We start from the raw sequence: 22,752 nt of genomic DNA, 5'->3' as shown, positions 1-22,752 counted from the left end.
AATATTTTGTGGTTTGAGAAATGTTAATTACGGTGGCAATAAAAAAATATTGACTGAGGGTTGTTTTGTACTGCTCTGTGTATAATGATGAAGAGAAGGGGATATGCCAAAAATAAACCTACTGATGTGTGGAAACACTATCTCAATTTTGCTTCCCCACTCCTCTTTAAATTTGAAGAAGAGAAACTTGGGAGTAAGGCATAACTACCTCTCACCTTCCCCCCACATGAAAACCTTCCTGGTATTAAGTTATGGAATTTCCCTGAGGATAGCCGTGGAACCAACATTGCTAGAGGATGTTGCCATAAATATCCTCTAAGGTCTCAGCGTAAAAGTGCAGCTGCTGGGGGGAAGCTATGGCGGTATAAGTCCCAACCCATAGATCTGCTGCAACTGGGAATCAGGGGACTAGGAGCACAAGTACGTGCAGGCCATGTTCTAGTGCCCCTTTTAAACGTAGATAACAAACACACACAACTGTAGGGGGCTTATGCTCTAAAGCAGCGGTTCCCAAACTTGTTCCGCCGCTTGTGTGGAGAAAACCCCTGGCAGGCCGGGCCGGTTTGTTTACCTGCCATGTCCACAGGTTTGGCCGATCGCGGCTCCCAGTGACCGTGGTTTGCTGCTCCAGGCCAATGGGAGCTGCTGGAAGCGGCAGCGAGTACGTCCCTCGGCGTGCGCCGCTTCCAGCAGCTCCCATTGGCCTGGAGCAGTGAACCGCGGCCACTGGAAGCTGCGATCGGCCGAACCTGCGGACGTGGCAGGTAAACAAACCGGCCCGGCCCACCAGGGGCTTTCCCTGCACAAGCGGCGGAACAAGTTTGGGAACCACTGGGATAAAGTCACATGAGACCAACTTCTAACTACAGGAGCCAAGGTATGTTACTTGACTGAGGGACAAATCCTCCCTTACTCTGAATGCTTTGCACCATTGGAGCTGGAAAACCAACTTAACTTGCTACATGGAATTTTTCAGCTAGCTAGAAAGCCAGGCCCAATTCCCAGCAACTATGTTGCACCTAGGACCAAGAGGTCCCCAGAATCAGCGGGGATATTAATGTAGCATAAAACCCAATGCAGTGGGGAATCTGACTCTCAGTTTGCAATGTAACACCTTAGCCCAGGGAACTGTTTGTGGTGTGTTTTGAAATACTATGAATAACTTGTTTTATATACTTGTTTAGAAATGTGATTGTTATGATTCAGTTACAATATGGTGGCTATAACAATCGATTGAGAGCCTGGCAAAGCCTGGATTCCAGACCTAGTACAGCTACTATGCAACTTTGAACAAGTCCCTTGACCTCCTTGTGCTTAGGTCAATTTATCTGTAAAATTGAGTAGAAACAGACACTGCATTCTTTCCTCTAATATCCTTCAGCTAGTCTCTTCTGAGGTGAAACTCTCATACAAGTGTGTAGGATTATATTTTCCTGGGATGCTGTCCTTACGGTGCTGTCCTAAAGGCACATCCCTGGCCAAACTGAAATACGTGGATACCATATTCAGGATTTATTTATTTACATTAGTGTCTACAGGTCCCAACTGAGATTGGGGCCCTACTGTGGTAGGTACTCCATGCCTGCATAGTAAGGGACAATCCCCGCCCTCAGGAGCTTACAATGTAAAGAGACAAAACAGACAGAGTGGGAGGGGCAAGAGAGGCATAAAGAAGAGATAACAACTTGCCCAAGTTCTCCTAGCAAATCACTTTTTCAAGCAATAGTAGAATTGAAAGAATTTAAATGAAATCAGACCATCAACAAATTGAATTAATTATTATTTATATTGCAGTTCCTGTATCCAATAAATGATCAGGGTCCCATTGTGCTAGGCACTGTACAAACAGATTAAAAAAAGAGACAGTGCCTACTCCAGAGACCCTCTTGCCTAGAATATTATTCCTCTACCCAATTCTATTACACCAATTCACAAATCCAAAATGGCAGTAGCTAGGTTGCCAGGAGAATTCTCCCATCAATCTAGTGGTCCCTTTGCTGGGGGTGGGGGGCGGGTTAGGTCGGTTTAACTGCGTCGGTCTGGGGGTGTGGATTTTTCACACACCCTCTAAGAGGCATAGTTATAGTGACCTAATTTCCTAGTGTAGACCAGGTCTAACTCACAACAAATATTTAAACTCCTTCCATAAAAGGACTGAATTCCTACAAAACTGAACGATATAAAAATACGAAAAACAGCCTGTAGTTGAATCACCCTTGTATTTTGTTTAATATAGGTTTATTCAGCAAATTGGCTACCAGTGGAGTGCAGTGGTTTCCATACTACAATTTGTGGCATATTTAAAACAGATGGAGGTATCTCAGAGCCTGCTGTGTCCAAGGCCAAGAACATTTTTTCGGCAAAGATTCTGAACTTGTTGCCACATAAACAAAATGAGTGATTTAACATAGCGTCTACATATTTTGGATTGACAAAAAGTGCTGAAAAAAAAAGACTGAAGCCAGAGGGCAGACCCCATGAAAATAGGAACAGATTAAGACAGAGAGAGAGAGAGAGAATTGCTGGCAGCAGCTCAGCCTGAGTGTTTGTGTGGTGAGGCTCTGAGCAAGCGCTAGGCTGTACTGGTACATCTGGAAAATCTCACGAACATTTTTATCCCATAAACACAGAACCAACCTATGTACTGTAGATAAGATATTCAGATCACTTCTGCTGATTGGCACGGCTGACAAAATTAAGCCTTGTGTTTTGTTGAAGTGTGTTTGGGTATGGTATTTTTCTTTTCAGATTCAGTGAGCTGCTTGCCAGAAATTCAAACTCCGGCAAATAAGTTCCAGTTGGGGTGAGCTAGAAATAATGGATGTGAATCTTATTTGCCTGAAAGGCTTGCAGAGGGCTTGCTGTTATAAACTAGTCCTCTGCGTGCAGTTTTTATTTTTTGATATGTGACGTGGAGCTCTCGAATTGCTACAAGTGGAGAAGTAAATAGATTAGATAATAATCAGGACCACTAGAACATAGTGGGGGCAGAGGACACTGGACAATGTAGTCTCACCATGAGAAATTTATTGTGGGACCATGGGATCATGATATCTCTAAAATATGAATGTTTCCAGGACACATGTCACTGTGGTGGCTAACTGCTGATAGAGAATCATGAGAATGAGAATCATGATCATGAGAATGATATTGTTGTATATCTCCCACAGGCCAATTAAAGTTTGGGGTGTCACACTGATATGGTAAGCCATCTGCTCCTGAATATTATCCAGGTCATTCTGATTATGGAGAGAATCAGTGAGGGTTTACATTGCTACTACTAGAATGCTGTAAACCTATCCTGAAAGCGAAGCATGACCCTAGTGGTCTGAGCACAGGAGTAGAAACCAGAAACTTCTTAATTTTAATGATTCTGGCTCTGCCACTGAATCACTTTAGCCAAGTCCGCACTAGTGAAGTTCATAGCCATAATTCCCCACTGGTGCAGTTCGATTCAGAGTAGCAGCAATGGAACTTATAGTGTAGATAGGACTCAGACAATTTTACCGGCATATCTTCTAACTCTCAGTCTTTCCTTCATCAAAATGTGGACAGACATGGTGAGGGGAACTTTCTGATAACATAGAAATGGGCTGAAATTCTGTCTCCATTGAACTGAATGGGAGTTTCTTGAATATTATTTTACGCCAGATATGAGTTTGATGCTAACTTTGAGGCCCTAGTGCATCCTCAGGTGCACCATCTGAGCCCCCATTCTCACACTCAACAGAATGCTAGAGAATCCTTCTCTGCTGCTACATGGGTGCACAAGTTCTTTTTCCTTCTTTATACAGCTCTAGATATGAGTCAGGATTTATCCTTCAGAAAAGTAGGACAGGCTAAATTAGATGGGCTATTTGGCTTCTCTTTACTGGATACAACTCTGATACTATAGTCTGACCACTTAGTGAACTAATCAGAGGGGGATTGTGACGGGGTGTATCAGCCCTGCACTGGTACAGCAGGGGTTAACCCTTCTCTCTTAGCCAAGGAGGCCTCTCCCCCTCGCCCCGCTCTGCTGGGCATGCGCCAGCTGGAAGCAGGATATAAAAGCCAGCAGAGCAGCTCAGTGTGGGCTGACTGCTGGTGGGAAAGGAGGTGTGTTGCAAGCTCCTGAGGAAGAAATGCCTGCACTCCAAGATGTGGAGGCCAACCTGTTGGAGATGAAACCCAACACACCTCAGTAACCCCAGGGAAGTTTTGTGGGGAAACGGTTACGGAACCGGAGTAAGGCTTGATGTGTTTTGGTTGGTGCCCTGTCAAGCTGGTGGCGGGCAACCCCACCACTGATAGGGCCCTGGGTTGGGACCTGGTGGACAGGGTGGACCCAGGTCCCCCTAACGTGGCCACCACTCACCCTGAGGTGGTGGCCCTGCTCATCAGTATTATTGACTCTGGCTGCTAGGCCACACTATTCTGAGAGCGAGGGCCCTATAACTGACTCTGGCCAGTAGGCTGCACTGCCCTGAGAGCAAGGGTCATATTAAGGACTAAGGTCACAAAGCCAGGCAGCCCTTTAGACTCAACCACAGGGCTGTGATACACCTCTCCCCGGCCCCCATGGGGTTACGGGGTGTATCAGCCCCATGATAGGGATAAATCATTGAAGCTCCATGGACTTTAATGGAGCTGTACAGATTTCCACCATCTAAGAATCTAGCACATAACTTTCAGACAATAGTTTAGAATATAAGTCTGTAGATTTCACTGAAGCTTACAGATTCTGTAATTGATTTTATGCAGGGTTGTAGAAGATATTGCACTTTGCAGTATATTAGAGATTGTATTCATTGAGAAATAATTTATAACATAAAGAAGGATCATATGTTAAAGCATAAGCACAAAAGGACAGACTTATTGTTGAGCTTTTAACTTCCTTGTTGCATTTATTGATTTGAGTGCTCGATTCCTCACCTTTAAAGCTGCATTAATGCTACTGTGTGCAATGAAGATATTTTCCTGTTCATCTCTAACGCTGTCTACCTTATTAATTTACAAACTGTAGTAGAAAAGTATCCAGCTAACGAAAAGCTTCTTTATTACCTTTTAGACACATTTACTAACTTTCCCAGGAGACTGCTTGATGACATCCTCATCGTATTTCAACCCTTTTCTGTTTTGTCATATTCTCTCACTATTTTTGTCTTAACATAAATTATAAATTCTTTGGGATCAGGGACTGCATCTTTCTGAGTCTGGAAAACATCATGGACATGTATTGTGCTATATAAGCAATAAATAATAGTAATGGAGGAGCAGCAGTATAATCATGCCAGTATAAATAGAATAAAAACAATGGTCCAAGATCATCATGTAGCTCTATTGACTTCAGTAAAGTTGGATTGTCATGGTTAGAAAAATTGTATTTTTGTTTTTAATCCAGCAGATGTATTAAGAGGAAAAATATTGATGGAGAAAAGCCTGCGCAGTAGTGATTCCTACTGTATACGAAATGAAAGGAATGTTTCTTATGAAAAATGACTTCCCTGGTTCCAGCTCTACATGTTTTTTTTTTTTTTTTTTTTTAAAGGGTACTTATGTTGGCATTAACTATATTACCATCCTGTAATTTTTTTATCAGTAGAGTTCTATATTATCTGTTCTGTTATCTTGCCTGGGTTTGCTGTCAGACTGACAGGCCTGTAATTACCCAGATCATCCTAATAAAATAAAATATTTAAAATATTAGCACAACTTTAGCTTTCTTCTGGAACTTCAACAATGTTCCAAGACATTGAAAAATCAACATTAATGGTCCAGAAAGCTCCTCAGTCAGCTCTTTTAAAACTCTTGGATCCAGGTTAGCTGGACTTGCTGATTTAAAAATGTTTAACTTCAGTAGCTGCTGTTTCATATCCTCCTGAAATACTAATGGAATAGAAAAAGTGTCATCCTCATCATGATATAACTACATCATCTGTCTCCTCCCCAAAAATAGAGAACAGAAAAGTTTACAGAACACTTCTACTGGACTAGCAGCTTTGCAAATAGCTTATCCATAGAGCAGAGGCAATGCAAGCTTCTCTTCATACTTTCACCAATGCTCCTGAAACCTGATTCCTGTGATGAGACTGTAGTTTAGTTTCCAGGTGCATGCAGTTCCTTGCAACTCTTCTGAGACTGCCAAAAAGGATGACAATCTGTAGCAGTCATGGTAATGTTTTTTGGAATGGACATATCTCCAATTGGAACAGGCCTAAGACCAACAACTCATTTAACTGAAGTCACTGAAGAGTCATTAGATAATGACATTTGGTTGCTGCGGGGGGGGGGGGGGGGGGGATATGAATAGGCTACCTAGAGTTAAAAGCTTTATCTTCCTTTAGCACCCCCAAGGTTATTGAATTCCCCTGAACTATGGGCTTGTTTTCAATTTTGCACCATGATCCTAATAAAAATGTAACTCTTCATTATCAATGAGTGTAAACAATATTACAACTTAAGAAATTATTTAAATTTATGAAAGAGGGTAACTCATGTTTTGTGAAAATAAATGTGGTAATGAACACTGACATGCTTACAAACGCATCATGGTTACAGTGAAAAAGTTTACTTTTTACTAAAAGCACTGAAAAACTTTCCAGGCTTGGTTTATTTTTCTTTCTTTCTTTTTTTGTTTTCTAATCCTGTTCTGGCTGGAGATGGACTTGATGACCTAACAGGCAGTTTTCAAATTCTATTATATGAATTTCAATGTGGTATTTCATATTCAATTTTGTTGTTTTTGTTGCAGCTCAACCATGGACACATGAAGACACAGCTTTCATTACAGCTGCAGTAAAGAAAATCATATTTTGAAATAAAGGAGAGTTTATCTCCTCAGGTATCTTATTTTTCAGTTCAGAGCTGCACATTTAAAATGTATCTGTGTTCATAATCTCTATTTTATATACATTTGGTAAAATTCACAGCCAGAGGAAAGAGGTACAAGATTTATTTGCTCCGGTTCTAGCCATATTCTTAACTGCAGCCATTTGAAAGTGATAAAACATCTACAAGGAAACCTTATTAGAAAATGTTTGATAAATGAAGGACCAGATTCATTGCAACCTGTTTGACTTAATGGGGTTGCACATGGTTTATAGGGAATGAAACCTTTTCTTTCTGGCTTATAAAATACTGTAAATTTAAAAAATATTGGAGAAGATAGAGGTTTTAACGCATGAAATAGACAGCATTGCAAGGCAGTTGTACAAGATTGTTACATACCTCTGCTTTTTCCCACTATATTCTACTTTTCTCTGAACAACCACAGGCTGACAACAGAAAATAAAGGTATGGTTTCAATTTCAGATAGCCTGTTGGATAAGAGAATGAGGACTTGCTGGAAAATAGTGTGCTTTTACAGGTGATACTATATTCCTTTGATCACTTCAGTGGTACAACTAGGTTGGTTAAGGGAGGCATAGAATTGGAAGACAAGGATTGGTTAAGAGGCTTTGCAGTGCTGAACTTTCTGGGGTTCAGAAGAGGTGAATTAGTCATCAACAGTGGGATATGATTGGGAACGTGTGTGTTTAAAGCCATTGGTGTTGATCTGAGTATCAGAAAAATGCTGCTGATTAGTATAACTATTAGCAATTTTATCCCCTTTGAAGTTGGTCAATTTTTCCATAAATAGGATCTTCTAGACTTTTTGTTGTAGCAGTTTTGTATTGTGTAGAAGAAGTGTTCCAATTCTGAAGCCACTTCAAATCTGGCATTGATTAAATGTTCTCCTGGCTTTCTATGTGCCCTGGAAAGATATAGTCAAAGTGAAGCACCAGAGCTAGTGCCAAGAGCTAGGTTATATAGTTAACTTGATTGTTTGCTTCAATCCTGGATATGTCAGGGTGGGGTCCAATGGGCTGAAAAGGGGGCTGTAAAGACATAACACATCTCGGGGTACTCTGCAGCTCTGCTGAGTTCCTCTGGTCTTGAAGGCTGTTGTCTGTCATAATTATGACCTATTGGGGAGTGTATAGCTTCTAGTAGGCCTGCCTTTCCCTTTTGTCATGCTTCTACAGATGTTTTGATCCTTAAACTGTCCCATCAAGCACTATTTTATTTCTAAAGGGAGAATTATCTGAGCAGTGTAATCTTGCAATTAAGGAGAGCTCTGATTCAGAAGAAAAGACTGACACTGAATCTGTGGGAATATCCTCTGTAGCACTAGATTTAAACATGCTGCCATAATCCCCAAGATTTGCAGACAGGACCACTGTGATCGCTGTTATATCCCTAAGGTTCTGCACCTAAGTTTGTAGCCTCGTTGTTTACTGACTTGACCAGAACATCTTTCCAATGTGAAGGGGGAATTCTGTTGTGGAAGTGGCTGAATGCTCCCTTTCTCCTGCATGGGGAGAGGAAGAGTCATATGTGGAGGTTCCTTTGCACATGAGGATCCAAAGGTTCATTAAATCTAGCCAGAGCAGTTCTGCAGTTCTCTCATTATTCTGGTTTCTACTTGCTGGTAGGGGAAGTAGTCCACTTGTCTGGGATGGTATCGGACACAAGAAAATTTCAGGCTTTTGGGAGGGGCTTGAGTAAGTGTGTTCTTCCTCCAGATGTACAAATCCATGCTGGATATAGCTTCTTTAAAATAAGCGGAGGTGTATTCAGGATGATGAATTTGTCCCACTGTGCACTTTTTGAAATGTGCCAAACCAACAGCTTTGAATATTATGGAATGAAAAAGCTAATGGAGCTCACAGACACGTCTAGCCACTCTCATTCTGTTTACCACAATACATCCAAACCCGATATTGTACATAGAAAGCACCGGATTCCCTGTATAACAGTTTTTCTTTAAAGTTTGCAACATAATGAAATACAACATAATAGATCATGAAGTAAAAAGTCAATTTAAATGAGACCCTCAGGATTCAGAAATATGTGTTGTGTCCAAAACAAATAGCTAAATGTAATGAGATCAACTTTAAACTTGTTTTTAAAGATCACCATGGAAGATGCTATTTTTCTACCTTTAGGAGGGGAGTGGTCAATTTCAACAAGTACATGGAATGTGGCAAGCCAATAATTTCATTTTTAGAACAATTCCTTTCATAGTGATCCATTATTTCATTGAAGCCAATAGCTTCAAACATGGTACAATTTGCTGCTCATTTAAGTGGAAACATTATAAGAAATTGTGTCCAAATCTGTATCTGTGATAACAGTTGTTGTGGGCCGTAACATTGAGGAATGATGAGTGTCTATTGTGAAATAGCTTCTGTTCTTCTGTATAACCTACAGTATGTCTCCATTGACCAGCTAGATTCTCTGACAATGCCTCTTCTTTCATGGTTTCAGAATACCAGAAGAATCTAACGATATATGAATCATCTACCCTTACTACTGGGAACTTCCAACAGGTAGGTGGCACAGCAACTGACACTAGTAGATAATGTGTGCAGTACATTAGACATGGGATTTGAGGTCTCAAATTTACATCGGATGCCTTGTCGCTGATTTGCCAGATCCGCTCTTTCACACTGCTTTACTGTTAATACTGAATTTTAAGTCAATGTAACAAAATCCTCTTGAGGATTCAGTTGCTTTTTGTTGGATTTTTGTGGCTAGAGAAGTTGCATTTTTGTTTTAAATCCAGCAGCTGTATTAAGAGAAAAAATAATGATGGAGGAATGCTTGCTCAGTAGTGATTCCTACTGTATAGGAAATGAAAGGAATGTTTCTTGTGAAAAATGACTTCCCTGGTCCCAGTGCTACATGTTTGTGGGTTGTTGTTTTTTCCTAATGGTTAGAATCTGTAATCTGGAAAAACTGAAATGCATGAAGAATGAGGATATTTACATTGCATCATAGCATATGTACAGAGCTATTCAGAGTTAACTGCATGTGGGTGGCCAAGGATAATTAAAATGCTCAGAGATTGTTTTAATCTTGAATTCAACCTCAAAGATGTATCAGATCCAGTAAACTGCAGTAAAGCCCAAATAACAAACTAAACGGTAAGACTGTAGCCAACTCAATGAAACACGGAGGCAGGCCCATGCAACTAAGCAGGGCAGCAGAGTAGGAGATCATCTTATTAGCTGGATTAAGAACTGAGCCTTAGCACTAGGTGACTTTCATCATATTGGTGCTAGTTCACCTTTAGGATTAGAAATCTGAGCAGTATAATATGTGCTCTGATTTTTAACCAGCTCTACAAGGTTGCTGTTGATCACTAGAAAAGTGAACATAGCACTCTACAAAACTAATCAGTCCAGTGCGTACAAGCTGATGTTACCCACTGGCTCTTCAACTGCTCAGTTAGTATTACCTGTTGTCTACTCATTAGCTCAGTTGGTATTGCCCAGTGGCTTCTTTGTCTACACTGTTTAGAGTCAGAACTAGTCTTCTGAGTGTATTCTTGTGTCAGACTTTTCTGTTTTGCAGATATGACCAACACCCTCAGCCAAGTACGTTCAGGCCAGGGATTATTAAACACCAAAAGACTTTCCAACCGGTGGCTTTTACCTTTCATACTTACTCAACTGTGAGTTTGTTTCCATGAAACTTTCAACGTTGCCATAAATCAATTTGTAAAAAAAACCAAAACACATGTATGCACATTGCTCTGGGAGCAATATCTCTACTGTAATAAATTACACCACCTGTAATATATTGTAATACCCCCACTGTGTGCATTATGGATACATGTGCAAAAAGAGGAGTAATCCAGTGGTCTGATCACAAGGCTGGGATCCAGGAACTTATGATTTCTAATTTTGATTTTGACACTCTGTCTCTGTCTGGCCCTGGGTAAGTCACTTAGTTTCTGTCTCCATTTCCCATCTTCAGAATGGAGACCATATCTCACAGTGGAGTCCAGTGGCACCTTAAAGACTTTTCTACCCACGAAAGCTTATGTCCAAATAAATCTGTTAATCTTGAAGGTGCCACCGGGCTCCATGTTGTTTTTGTGGATACAGACTAACACGGCTACCCTCTGATACTTAGCACCACTGTGAGATATGGTGTCATGAGAATTAGTAAAATGCCACCCACCTACATTAAGGGTGGGGTAATTTGATGGGGCTAGTGGTGAAAGGGGGATAGTCCTAGCAGAAAGGGAGGGAGACTCTTGCCAAGGGTCAGTAGGTAGCTTTTCCCTCTGGGAGTTTCTGGCACCCACTGGCCAGCTGGGGGAGAGGGGCCAGCATTCCCCAGCTCCCAGGATTTAACTCAGAATGGCAGCCATGTGGAGCCTCTTTCAGCTCCACTTCAGCAGCCCACCCTACCCACCCAAACTAGGAACAGGAACACAGCCTGATAGATGCTGCAAGTCTGGCTGATCACCTATTTAGGGAGTCAGGAAGGAATATTTTCTCCCATGGGCCAATTGGCAGAGGACCAGGGAGATTTTTGCCTTCCTGGCAGCACCTTCACACCACAGTGGGTTGAGTATGAACACACTTAGTACCTGACTGAGGTACTGGGGTGGAGTCGTTTGTTTGTTGCAACTTGTGGCCAGTTTCCAGTGTGGTTAAGAGAATAAAGTGAAGGGTTCCCAGAGATAAAAGACCTGGTATTTTGGTGATGGTCCTTGGGCTCATGGGATAGGATGAGATCTTGTGGCCTTCACGCACTGAGGTCAGACCTTTTGGCCCTCGTGGTCTGAAGTCCCCACCCTTCTGCACCCTCTGTCTCCTTCAGAAGGAGGAAGGTGCTAGGACACAGAGAGCTGAATTCTGGAGGGTAGGCTGAGGATAGGGTTATATGGTAAGGAGCCCTGTAACCCTTGTGCTAGTTATGGTTTATATGGTAAGGAGCTCTGTAACCTCTGCAGTGGAACCAATTCAGTGCCTGGTATAGGACAATATGGATGATGAGTGGGTAGAGTCCCTCCCCTGTGTTTAAAGTTTAGTAAAAGTTGCAGCCTGCCACTTAATTCCATGCATGTCTGTCCTCATTTCACCACTGTGTCCATCAATGGCTGTAAAATGTTTTAAAGATAAAAAGTTACATAATTGCTAAGTGTCAAGACAATGTAGCATAATTTGGATACTGTTTTCCAAATGTACCTGTTAGGCATTTTATTTTGAATTTTACCCCTGGATAAAATTGTTTATGATCACTGGTTTATATATGGTATGTCATTTTGCTGCTTTATATGAGGTAGAACTCTAGCCCCCCAACAAATAATACCTTTTGCTAGATTGTTCACTGAAGGGCAACTTCTGAGAGCTACTTAAAGTGCAGGACATTAGGGGAAATTTGGTGTTTCCACTGCATGGGATGGCGTCAAACAATGAAAAGTTCATGCTGAAGGATTTCACACTACTGTGTGAGTCTCACAGCTTTGTATTTCACACTGCATACTGGGTGTAGGCGAAGAGAGGGGGTAGCTAGTGACTTCACACACAAAGTAGATTCTCAAGATCCCTCTGTATAGTGCGGACCAGCAGCTCATGTGCACTATTCCTTCACCATATCCCGCAGTATGTGATTGCATCTACACTGGCAATGTTAGAATCTGTAATACCAAATGGGTTCAGCTTCACAGGTGGAAAGTGATTTATTACTATTATTAGTCATAGCACCTAGGAGCCCCCATCATGGACCAGGACCCCATTGTGCTCTGTGTTTGTAAAACACAGAACAAAAAGATAGTCCCTGCCTCAAAGAGCTTACAGTAATACTAGTGAAGACCTGAAGCTTTGACACTCGGGTTTATGGTAAATATGACTGAGGGTGTGCTAGGAGACTTTGTTTTGTGAAGGTTGTGAATGAAGGGTGTGTGCTTCTGGTTATTGTGAGTGGTGGTTGTATTGTGTGGGTGGTTTTGGAGAACTGGGAATTGGGCAAAATAATCCACTACCTGTGCAGTCTCCCTCGTACAAGCAATGGAATTGTTGCATGCAGATTAGCTGTCCTGTAAGGGTGGTGGTGATTGAGTTACCTCTGATATCACAGTGGTCCTAGGACACTTGGCATAGCATAGATACATACCTTACTGTAACTGTTCACTGTATGGGTGTAATTTGTAAATCAGTCACATGGCTGAACTTAAAAATCAGATGTTGAGAGACAGCAAATCCCGGTGATAATTGAACCTGATATTCTGAACAAACAGAGGTCTCAACCATGCTTGTAGGTGTTTCCATCACCTCCAAATGACTCAACAGACATTCTACGCTTCAGAGTGACATTCCTGGAATCTTATTATATAGACAGACACTAGACCAGACTTGACATTTCTATCTCCATGTTATTTAACCCTATTCTGAGCAGGGTTGTATAAAACATGGTAGTAATAATGCCTGAGCCTTTTCTACCTAGAGTTTGCACTGATGCCATTAGGAAATGTGTTCTGAAATTGCCTGTATAGGCAACTGCATGCTGTTTCCAATCTGGAAAGTATTCCATTAAATATAATTCAAATAACTATATTCAATACTGGAAAAGAGAATAACAGCTGTGATGGTGGGCTTCCCATTCGTGAATGTGTATGCTTTAAAAAAAAACATAAGATGTCTGACTTGTCTCGGCAGCCTTCCAAAATTACATTTTCTCAGCACTTTTTTGCTCCAGTGCTGATCTGAAAAATCAAGATGTTCTGTAGTACAGATCTTGGAAAAGGGTTCAGAGCCTGAGTAAGCAGATGGTGTGACCAAAGTACAGTCTTATGCTGACTCTGTACAGGCAATTTCAGAACACATTCGCAATGGTACCAGTGGAAACTCTAAGTGAACCTTTATGCCCATTCAGTCCTTGATCTCTCTGCATTGGCTGACAAGTAGTTTGTCTCTCTGCAATACTCAGTGTCAATGAGGATGCTGTAGTTTGCAAAAACCAGAAGAAATTCTACACAGGGTATTTTCATTTAAGGACTCTCAATTATGGAGGTCAGATCAAACTAATCTGCTCCGTTCCATACATATTCATTTGGAAAGGCCTTTCTCCAATCAGAATACAAGGAGCACAGGCACTCTTTCTAGACTTCACCCAGCTCATGATCCCTAGAAACATGTTTTTTTTAAAGGAGGAGCAGAGAAGATTCCACATACTAGGACTGATGTGGCGCATTTTTTAATCCTGTATTAGGCACTGTATGCCCCAGTGATGGGTTCTAAAGCATGATGTCTATCTGGATTTTGTATGGTTTGTTACGGCCATCTAGCCGCTAGAGACAGGAATGAAGCTGTCACCTCATTGAACAATAGTCTTTTGGAATGTCTCTCTAAGTCTTGTAGTTCTGACCTTGAATAGATTCCCACCAACAACCTAGAGTTGTCTATACATTGCATGTAGCTAACTGTGCAATGTGAAAAATCCACATGTTAATGTATCTTATTTTTTTTTTTACAATTCACTATCAGTGTAGGAATTTATAGTCTGGAACCAAGGAAGCCACTCTGCACAAAATAAACCCCTTTAAAATCTGAACATTAAATTACCTGTTTTTTCTGCATATATTTTGCAAATGTGACTGCCTGTGTATTGTGGGTAGATTTCCCCCCCTCCCCCCACAACCAATAAAAACACTTTTGTTAAAAAAAGTGCAGCATAAATTTAGGGACAAGTTCTTCTAAAAGATTAACCAGAAAGACCCCAAATTTACAACTTTTGCAGTATTGAGAATTGTTTGCAGAGAGGCCAGCAGGTGTTAAAAATATCCCGTACTTGATGAGAGCTTCTCTTTAGCATGGAGGGACTCAAGAGGGAGACATTTTAAAATATAATTTAAGGCAAACTTTTCTAAAAAACACTGGTAAAATTAAAGTTTCTTCTAAAGAAGGAGCCATAATTTACCCAAGATAAATTCCCCAAAATACAGAAGGATCAGAAACCCCAATTATGGATTTGGTATGGTAGAGCTTTATCATCTTGAGATCCAAAAGTTTAATAAAGAGACTTCAGGGGAGTCCCATGTAGATGTGCAGTATCTTTATTTATTTTTTTACTTAACTGTAATATGTGCTTATTTGGAAACTGTCCTTTTAGCTGAAGGTAGCTAGTAAGATCAAGAAACATCTTTATAAAACTACAGAATGTTGCCTTCACTTTTCACTTCTATCTGGAATAATAGCAGCTCTGAATAACTATTGTTTTAATTTAAGATCTTTTGGGACTAGAAAACTAGATCTCCTATTGCAAATTAATTGCAGGCTTGCAAATTCTTGGCTGTAAACCTTTCCCTACATTGTAAGCAGTATCTTCAAATAGGAAAGTAAAACGATATTAGCAAAGGGATGGCTGTATAGGTTCTTTCAATTCTAGCAATTGGGTTTGGCTGACAGCCTTGGCATCTGTAACCAGATGTCATAGATTCATAGACTCCAAGGCCAGAAGGGATTACTATGATCCTCTAGTCACTTCCTGTATAACACAGGCTATAGGACATCCCCAAAATAATTCCCTAAAAATTGCCAGTGATGGAGAATCTGCCACAACCCTTGGTAAATTGCTTCAGTGGTTAATTACCCTCACTGGTGTGTGCGTGTGTGTGTGGTTTTTTTAAAAGCTTTATTCCAGTCTAAATTTGTCTAGCTTCCACTTCCAGCCATTGAATCTTTTTATACCTTTCTCTGCTAGAGTGAAGAGCCTATGATCAAATATTTGTTCCTCATGTAGTACTTATGGACTGTGATCAAATCACCCCTTAACCTTCTCTTTGTTAGACTCAAGGAGTTTAATATATTTAGCTTATCACTATAAACTTAAAGCATGTTTTCCAATCCTTTAATTGTTCTTGTGGCTCTTCTGTTGGGACATCAGTGCTATGGGGCATAGTGGGGAGAGTTGCCCAAAATCTGGGAAAACTAACCACCATCCTGGGGCACACCTGAGAGGCAAAACTTTGTCACACCTGAGCATTGAGTCAGTGTATAACGAAATAAAACTTTTATTAAGAGGAGATGGGACACAACATTAAGTTTGGAGAACATTGCAACAATGACTCAAGTATTCAAACAATAAGTAAAACACCTGCTCCACAGTATCTTGGGCAGGGGCCAGGCCAATTCGGGGTCCCTTGAAAAATCTCCCCCCACCACAGCCCTGGGGTGGAGGAGCAGGGGCACAGAGCTTTTCCAGTCTTGGGGCTGCAGCCAAGGAGGAGGAGAAAGGAGTGAGTGGGGGGAAGGGAGTGGGGGCAGGGCCATGGGGAAGGGATGGGGCTGTGGGGGAAGGAGAGGAATGGGTGAGGGGCTCTGAACTTGGAGCTTCTGCCAAGGTCGAGAGCTCTGCCACGGTCCCAGTGGGGGCTGAGATCTCAACCCTGGCTGGGGCCAAGCTCTCTTCCCCCCTCCGTTGCCCTGACCAAGCTCTGATCCTGGGCCACAGGCTAGCTGAGACCAGAGACCGTGGGTGTGGCCTCGGCCAGAAGAGGCGAGGCAGGAGGCTAGCCTCCCCAAGATTCACCCACCGCCCATGGAGCCAGGGGACTAGATTCTGGGTCTTCCACCTCCCGGGTGAGAGCTCTGACTACCAAGTTATGGATTTATTCTTGTGCTTGCTGTCTTTCTTTCTGGCCCAATGTTGAAGCTGTTCTGCTGTGGATAAATAATGAAATAATCATCAGGCGAGAGAGAAGGATTAGCTTCTTGCTAAAAATGGCATAGGCACCTAACACCGAGAGAGGGTTTGCAGCTGAAAATTCCAAGAGGAGAGAGGTGCTTGCCTGGACTTAGGTACCCATCTCCAAGGGAAGGGTAGGACCACGAACATAACTCACATTGGCTAGTTTAAGTGAGGTGCCACCTAGTGTCCTGGCTTTTGTGAATCCCATTCTGAGGCACCTCTCTCTCCCCATTCATAATATTCGGCACCTAGGCAGTGAACTCAGGCTTTGCGAATCCCAGTAATTTTCTAAGTGCCTAAAAGCCATTCTGAATCTAGACCAGTGTTTCTTATATTGTTTAATTAAGAAACTAAGGTTTGTAATGGGGTCTCCAAAACCCACACAGGGCTAGGACTCAAAGGGGTTAATGGCCAAGCTTAGAAAGATGGGATGCATTTGGCTCCTGTTAGAAATGTCATGCATAGAAGGAGACTCCTTCACCTGGATGGAATAATCAGGAGGGGAAATACTGATAAAGGGGAGGAAGCAGCCTTTAGAAAGTTGCGGGCCTTGATAAAGGAAAGGCTCTTTTTTTGGGGGGGGGGGGTAATCCTGGAGAAAATTGGATTCTGCAGGCCTGAGAGCTATAACCTGCTCAGAAGAGAGGAGGAGCAGTGGGGCTTCCCTAGGTGATGCTCAGGCCACAGGCTGCTCATCCACTTAGCGAGTGGAAAGACTGGCCAGATTTCCCCAAGATGAAGCATATCCTGGGGACTCATCGTACGGTGCGTCTCCAACCCTGAGCTGTGTTCACAAACTGAAAGTCTGGTGAATGGGAGAAATTCTTCAGACCTCCATAAGGAAAACCTGGGGAAGAACTCAAGTCGGATGGGGTTTATTGTCTTTCTGGAACTGACAATGGTCTGTACCTGGCACGGGGTTCGGCCCTTGACCTGAATCTTTGGATTACTGGTTTGATAAAAGAGGGTTTTCCTCGAGCCCTACCCTGGGTCTGTTTTTCCTTCTGTTTCCTGTTATTTCCAGTCATCCCTTTCTCAGTGTGACTACTGTGTGAGGCCTAAAGAAATATAAAATGGCCAGAATAAGTGCTAGAGGCATTTAGTTAATTTAAAATAAAGAATAAAAATTAATGTTTAATATACAGAGTTAAAAAGAGAGTGAGATAATATGAAACAATTGAGAACTTTTTTGAAATTATTGATGTTCATGAAAAAATACTCAGAATATCATAAAAACCCTTTATAACTAAACAAATTTCAGCTTGTGGTATATAGACATAATGGAAAAAAGTCTCAGCATTTAAAACTTGCATTGTGGATGAAGCCCCCAAGATTGGACAACATGACAATGAATCCTCAAGGGCAGGAAATGAATAGTTAGCACATGAGATGGAGGTGTCATGATCCAGATCTGTCCATCCATCTCACCACTAATGGAATATTTCTTGGTGTGTTTTAGTGCTCCCACTCTTGGGCACAGCTAAATTAGGAAACGCAAAAGCACAAGAAAATGAAAGAATAAGAGTTTGTTAAATATTCTGAAGCTTCAGTTCAAGAATGTGTGGTGGTTTGGGTTGGTTCTTATTTTATCCAAACTATTTGACCCTTCCCTGGACACAAATGGCTACTTTCTCCAGGAAAGAGTATTCATATCTTATAACTTTCCATTGTCTTTTTTTATATATAAAAAAAGATGGGGCAGGGGGGAAGGAAGAGGGGAAAGGAGGGAAATTAAATACAATTCCTCTAAGTTTAAATAGTGTTAAGGTTTTATCACAAACCAGCAAGAGCTGAGAAATTTTGGTTTTACAATTGACTATCCTTAATTCATATGTTTTCTGAAGCTTTCCAGTCTCTCTCCTGTTGGTAGTGCTAAAGTCTGTATATGAAATTATCTTTCTAACTAGCAAGAAGGAATTTGAGTTAAGTTTCTCTACTTTAACCTAAGAGGTTTTCTTCCAAATAAACCCTACAAAACAAGTCTAACCAAAACCCCATTCTTTCTGGATCTTGTTAATGCATTCTGGTGGCCTTGGATTGATTTCTAATTCTTCTCTCATTCTCTCCTTACCAAAATCCCACAAAATTTAGTAAATTTGGCAGTCCTAGAGCATTCTTAACTGAAATGAAGATGAATGAGCATAAAAAACAAACTTTTTCTCACTTCCACAGTGGGGAGGAGAAGGGGTGAATCCTTTTTGAAACACATTTTTAAAAAGTTAGTTCTCCAGCAGCAGAAGGGTAATTGACTGCAATGTAACAATCTGTGAACATCATTAGACTTCGTACTGTTACCTTCATAAAAGGGCTTTTTCAGCCCTTTATAAAAACAAAGGGGCTGATTTCTCTCCTCATTTACCTCTGAATAAATCAAGAGCAATATTATTAAGATCAACAGAATACAGCAGTGTTACTGAGAGCAGAATCTGGCCCATGAAACTTAAGACTGCTGCTGTACTCGGGATGGACAAACTGAAGAATACATTTTCTGAATAGCACAGATATCCCCTGTGTTTGGCAAGGTAAATATTTCTAAATACGTTCATGCAGATACATATTCTGCCTACCTCTTCTATCCAAGAAGGCCTCAGAAATTGCCTGTTACCACTGACCCTTTAAATGGTACTCTGGTCATTATGCTCTGAATGCACTGGGGAATTGAGAAGCTTGCTAAAGTTCTGGTTTTGTAGATTGTACCTTAAGCTCTATTCTTATTCTTCATCAAAATCTTCATCCCTCACCCATGTGCACCAATTTTTCCTCCACCATAGGCTGCCAATGACATTGTTGCCAACCCCATGCTACATTCTTCTGGTGCTGTAGAACCCTTGCAATTTCTGTTACTGTCCAACATCTGGAGGTGGTGTTTTCAGAAGTCGTATCATGGTTCATAGTTATCTGTGGTGGATGCACTGCAGATAGGGAGTATTTATATAATGTTTCACATGCAACCAGTATTTCAGAGACATGTTAGCCAAGGGCTAAGTAATTCCTTCTGCAGCAGCAGGGATAAAAACACAGTGGATCCCTGTCTGAAGGTAGGAGTGCTGCTTCAGCTGCTTTTCCCCCTAGAACCCTGCTCTTGCTTCCCCCCTAGAACCCTAGCTTCACTGTGGGCAGGAGCAGGCTGTGACCCTGGAACTGGGGCTGGGGAGGGGAAACAGGTACTCTCTGCATGTTCTCCCCAGAAAAGCATGTGGTGACCACTTTTCCATGATGTGGAGTCCCTACTAAGGAGGGAGTCCATGGAAAGCAGCCAATTTAGAAGTTGTGCTGGATCCATGCTGCCAGGGAGTTGGGAAGGGACATGGAGAGCTGTGAGAGTGTGGCAGTATGTGGTCTTCGCTGGTGTTGCACAACCTTAGAGCTGAGTGAAAATCCAAGGTCAGTGGCTTTGAGAACTAAATAACCGTTTATGTGGGGTGTGTGGGATACCCCCTAAGGGAATGATACTGAGGAAAAACTGCAACGGAAACTTTATGGAACTTCTTGTTCCCTACATAGATTTTCCCCCCCCCGAGTAAGGGGATCTGAGCACAACTAGATGTTATTTTGTACCACTAAGAGTTAGTGCTTGCTGGAGCTGGTTCAGTAGTTTTCATCTGTACTTTATATTGACTTCTATTTTTCTAACTACTGAATGTACATGTAAGAAAAACAACTAGCATGTCTAGTTTCTCTGAATGTACACAAACAGAACATACACACAGATACTGTTTACATGTTTATATATGGGCTCACTCTGCAGAATTTAATCTCATAAAGTTTGGAGCCAACTGGAAAATTACAAATCCAGGTTCAGCTTTTAACACTCATAAAACTTGAGTGCTTGAAACCAGGGTTCTGGTTTTTCCCTTCGCTAACTTCCACTCGCTATTGATCAGAATTGATTTTGCAGAAAAATATGAATTTCTTTGTTTGTTTGTACAAGTCTTTGAATATAAAACACTATGTAATTGATAGTATTACTATTATATTCTGTTTCCATAGCATGTAATCATTTGCAAAAGGGTTTACTCACAAGACTTGCCTTTAAATGTTGCATAATTAATTGTTAGGGGTGAGAGAACATCATGGTGTTTTGGCTTTGCAAAACCTCTAGTTTTTTTTTTTTAGTTTTGAGTTTCAAATTCTGTTAAACTTTTGAGTTTTGCCAGACACTTTTTCTCTTAAATTAAACCACAGTTTTTAAAGGAAAATGTAATTGCTTCCTCACCCCATGTATTTGTAGCTAAACGGAATCTTGTGTTATGCAAACAATAGCGATTCTTGCCTGAAAGTAATTTTTGCCTTGTTTGTAGAACTAACCAGGGACATGAAAAAGAGACCTGTGGCAGCTCAGGATTTGCACTTGAAATCCTGAATAGAATGAGCTGAGTGGAACTGAAACCTCAAATGATTTTTTTTCTGTCATAACTTCAAGTTCTAAATATAGAACGCTCTATTACTAAGAGGGTCCTAAACTTGACAAAACAAGTTCTCCACTCCCCACTTTATATTTTGACTGTTATACAGAAACAGTGATGATAGATTTGATTGTCCATGGTAATGTTTGTAGTCCTCCACCCATAAGCTGATATCAGCTAAAGTAATTTCAGGACTGATGAATAAATGTGACGACTGATGCTTGTTACCTGCTTCTACACTGGTAAACTACAACAGTACTGAAAAATTTGATGCATTCTGTCTTACTCTGCCTTTGGACATGGTATGGAATGTTCCAGGTTGGGAAATTAGCCTCACATTCACCATAGTACCAGTACAGGTACACAACAGGGAAAGCACTGAGATGCCATGTGGCTATAAAAAATGATCGGCCCTCCCAATAAGTCATTAGATAATCCTATTTGTGGAGTCATGAAGTGAGAGGCCGTGATCGCCCTAAAACCCAACTAGCTGCTTGAAAAGACTGTGGCTCCTAAATGACTTCTTTAGCTATTTGCAGTGTAATATTTCTTCAGACACATGTTGTAGTACTGTACAAAGACCTTGGTTATGTAGAGTTCTGTCTTCCTTGAATGTTTTCCCTCTTCCTTTCCAGGTCCAGAACTATCTCTAAAGAATCATTGCTGCAATAAAGGAAATGATTAAAATTCCTCAGAGAAAGGTAAATATTGGTTTTAAATGTAGGATCAGAATGAATTTAGATTTTACAACCTACAGGACTCATCATCCAACACTCTCCATAGTAGCATTTCAGTTCCCCAGAAAGAATATTTGTAAGTAGAAATATATTATTTTTGCCAGGAAATAACTGATTTTGAGTTATTAGATTCCAGCTGTAGCTGAGGCAGGGAGGACAGGAAGCATTCACAGTTCACTGTAAATTTGCCACAAGATTTTCCTAATCCTCCATTTCCAAAGGTAATGTAAATGATGGATTGCAGAAACTGAACTACAGGTGCAAAGATGTGGGGCCCTCCCTTAAACAGTGATTTTTTTTTTTCTCTCCTGCTGGTCAGCTGAGCTCACTGTGAGCACAGGAATTTCATTCTAACCTCCCACAGCTCAGTCGGAAAGAATCATTTGCACAGTTATATTTTGAAATAGTTTTGTCTAGTTTCATATTAACCCTAGTAAATAAGATGCACGTTAGATATTAATTCAAGCTGGGGGGTATGTTCTCTTCTTGTTGAGTGCACATAACTTCACTCATTACTAAACAAAGTCTGGCCTAGACCAAAATCATAGATCAAAACGCCTCTGAGCTCAGGGAAGTTCAGATCCAAACTTTGTGTTCATATACTCATTGAGAGAACACTAGACTTCAAATATATATAATACAAAATTCAAACTGGAAAAAATAGTCTTCAGCAGGGGTGGGCAAACTTTTTGGCCCGAGGGCCACGTTGGGATTGCAAAACTTTATGGAGGGCCAGGTAGGGAAGGCTATGCCTCCCCAAACAGCCTGGACCCCGCCACCTCCCACTTCCCGCCCCCGACTGACCCCCGCAGAAACCCCGACCCATCCAACCCCCCTCCTTGTCCCCTGACCGCCCCCTCCCGGGACCTCTGCCCCTAATTGCCCCCCGGGACCCCACCCCCTATCCAACCCTCCCCGGTCCTCATCCCCTGACTGCCCCCCCCGAACCTCCGCCCCATCCAACCACCCCCTGCTCCCTGTCCCCTGACTTCTCCTGGGACCCCCTACCCCTCACCCAACCCCTCACCACGCTGCTCAGAGCAGCAGGAACTCGCAGCCACGCCGGCGCCAGTTCGGCCAGAGCGCTGGTGGCACAGCGC

The 22,752-nt window shown here is 41.6% G+C and overlaps 1 long non-coding RNA gene across 1 annotated transcript in view; it reads left to right on the top strand.

Moving 5' to 3' along the window:
• The first annotated feature begins 6,390 nt into the window (after window positions 1–6,390).
• The window catches only part of LOC141990106 (uncharacterized), a 145,816-nt gene continuing 129,454 nt past the window's right edge, over window positions 6,391–22,752 (top strand). Inside the window, exons 1-3 of the long non-coding RNA XR_012640078.1 lie at window positions 6,391–6,823; window positions 9,292–9,353; window positions 21,551–21,616. This is a non-coding gene — a long non-coding RNA (uncharacterized LOC141990106). The remainder of the gene's footprint in view (window positions 6,824–9,291; window positions 9,354–21,550; window positions 21,617–22,752) is intronic.

Source organism: Natator depressus, chromosome 6, assembly GCF_965152275.1.
Source record: "Natator depressus isolate rNatDep1 chromosome 6, rNatDep2.hap1, whole genome shotgun sequence".
Taxonomy (NCBI): domain Eukaryota; kingdom Metazoa; phylum Chordata; order Testudines; family Cheloniidae; genus Natator; species Natator depressus.
This window is presented reverse-complemented; position numbering and strand designations above follow the sequence as displayed.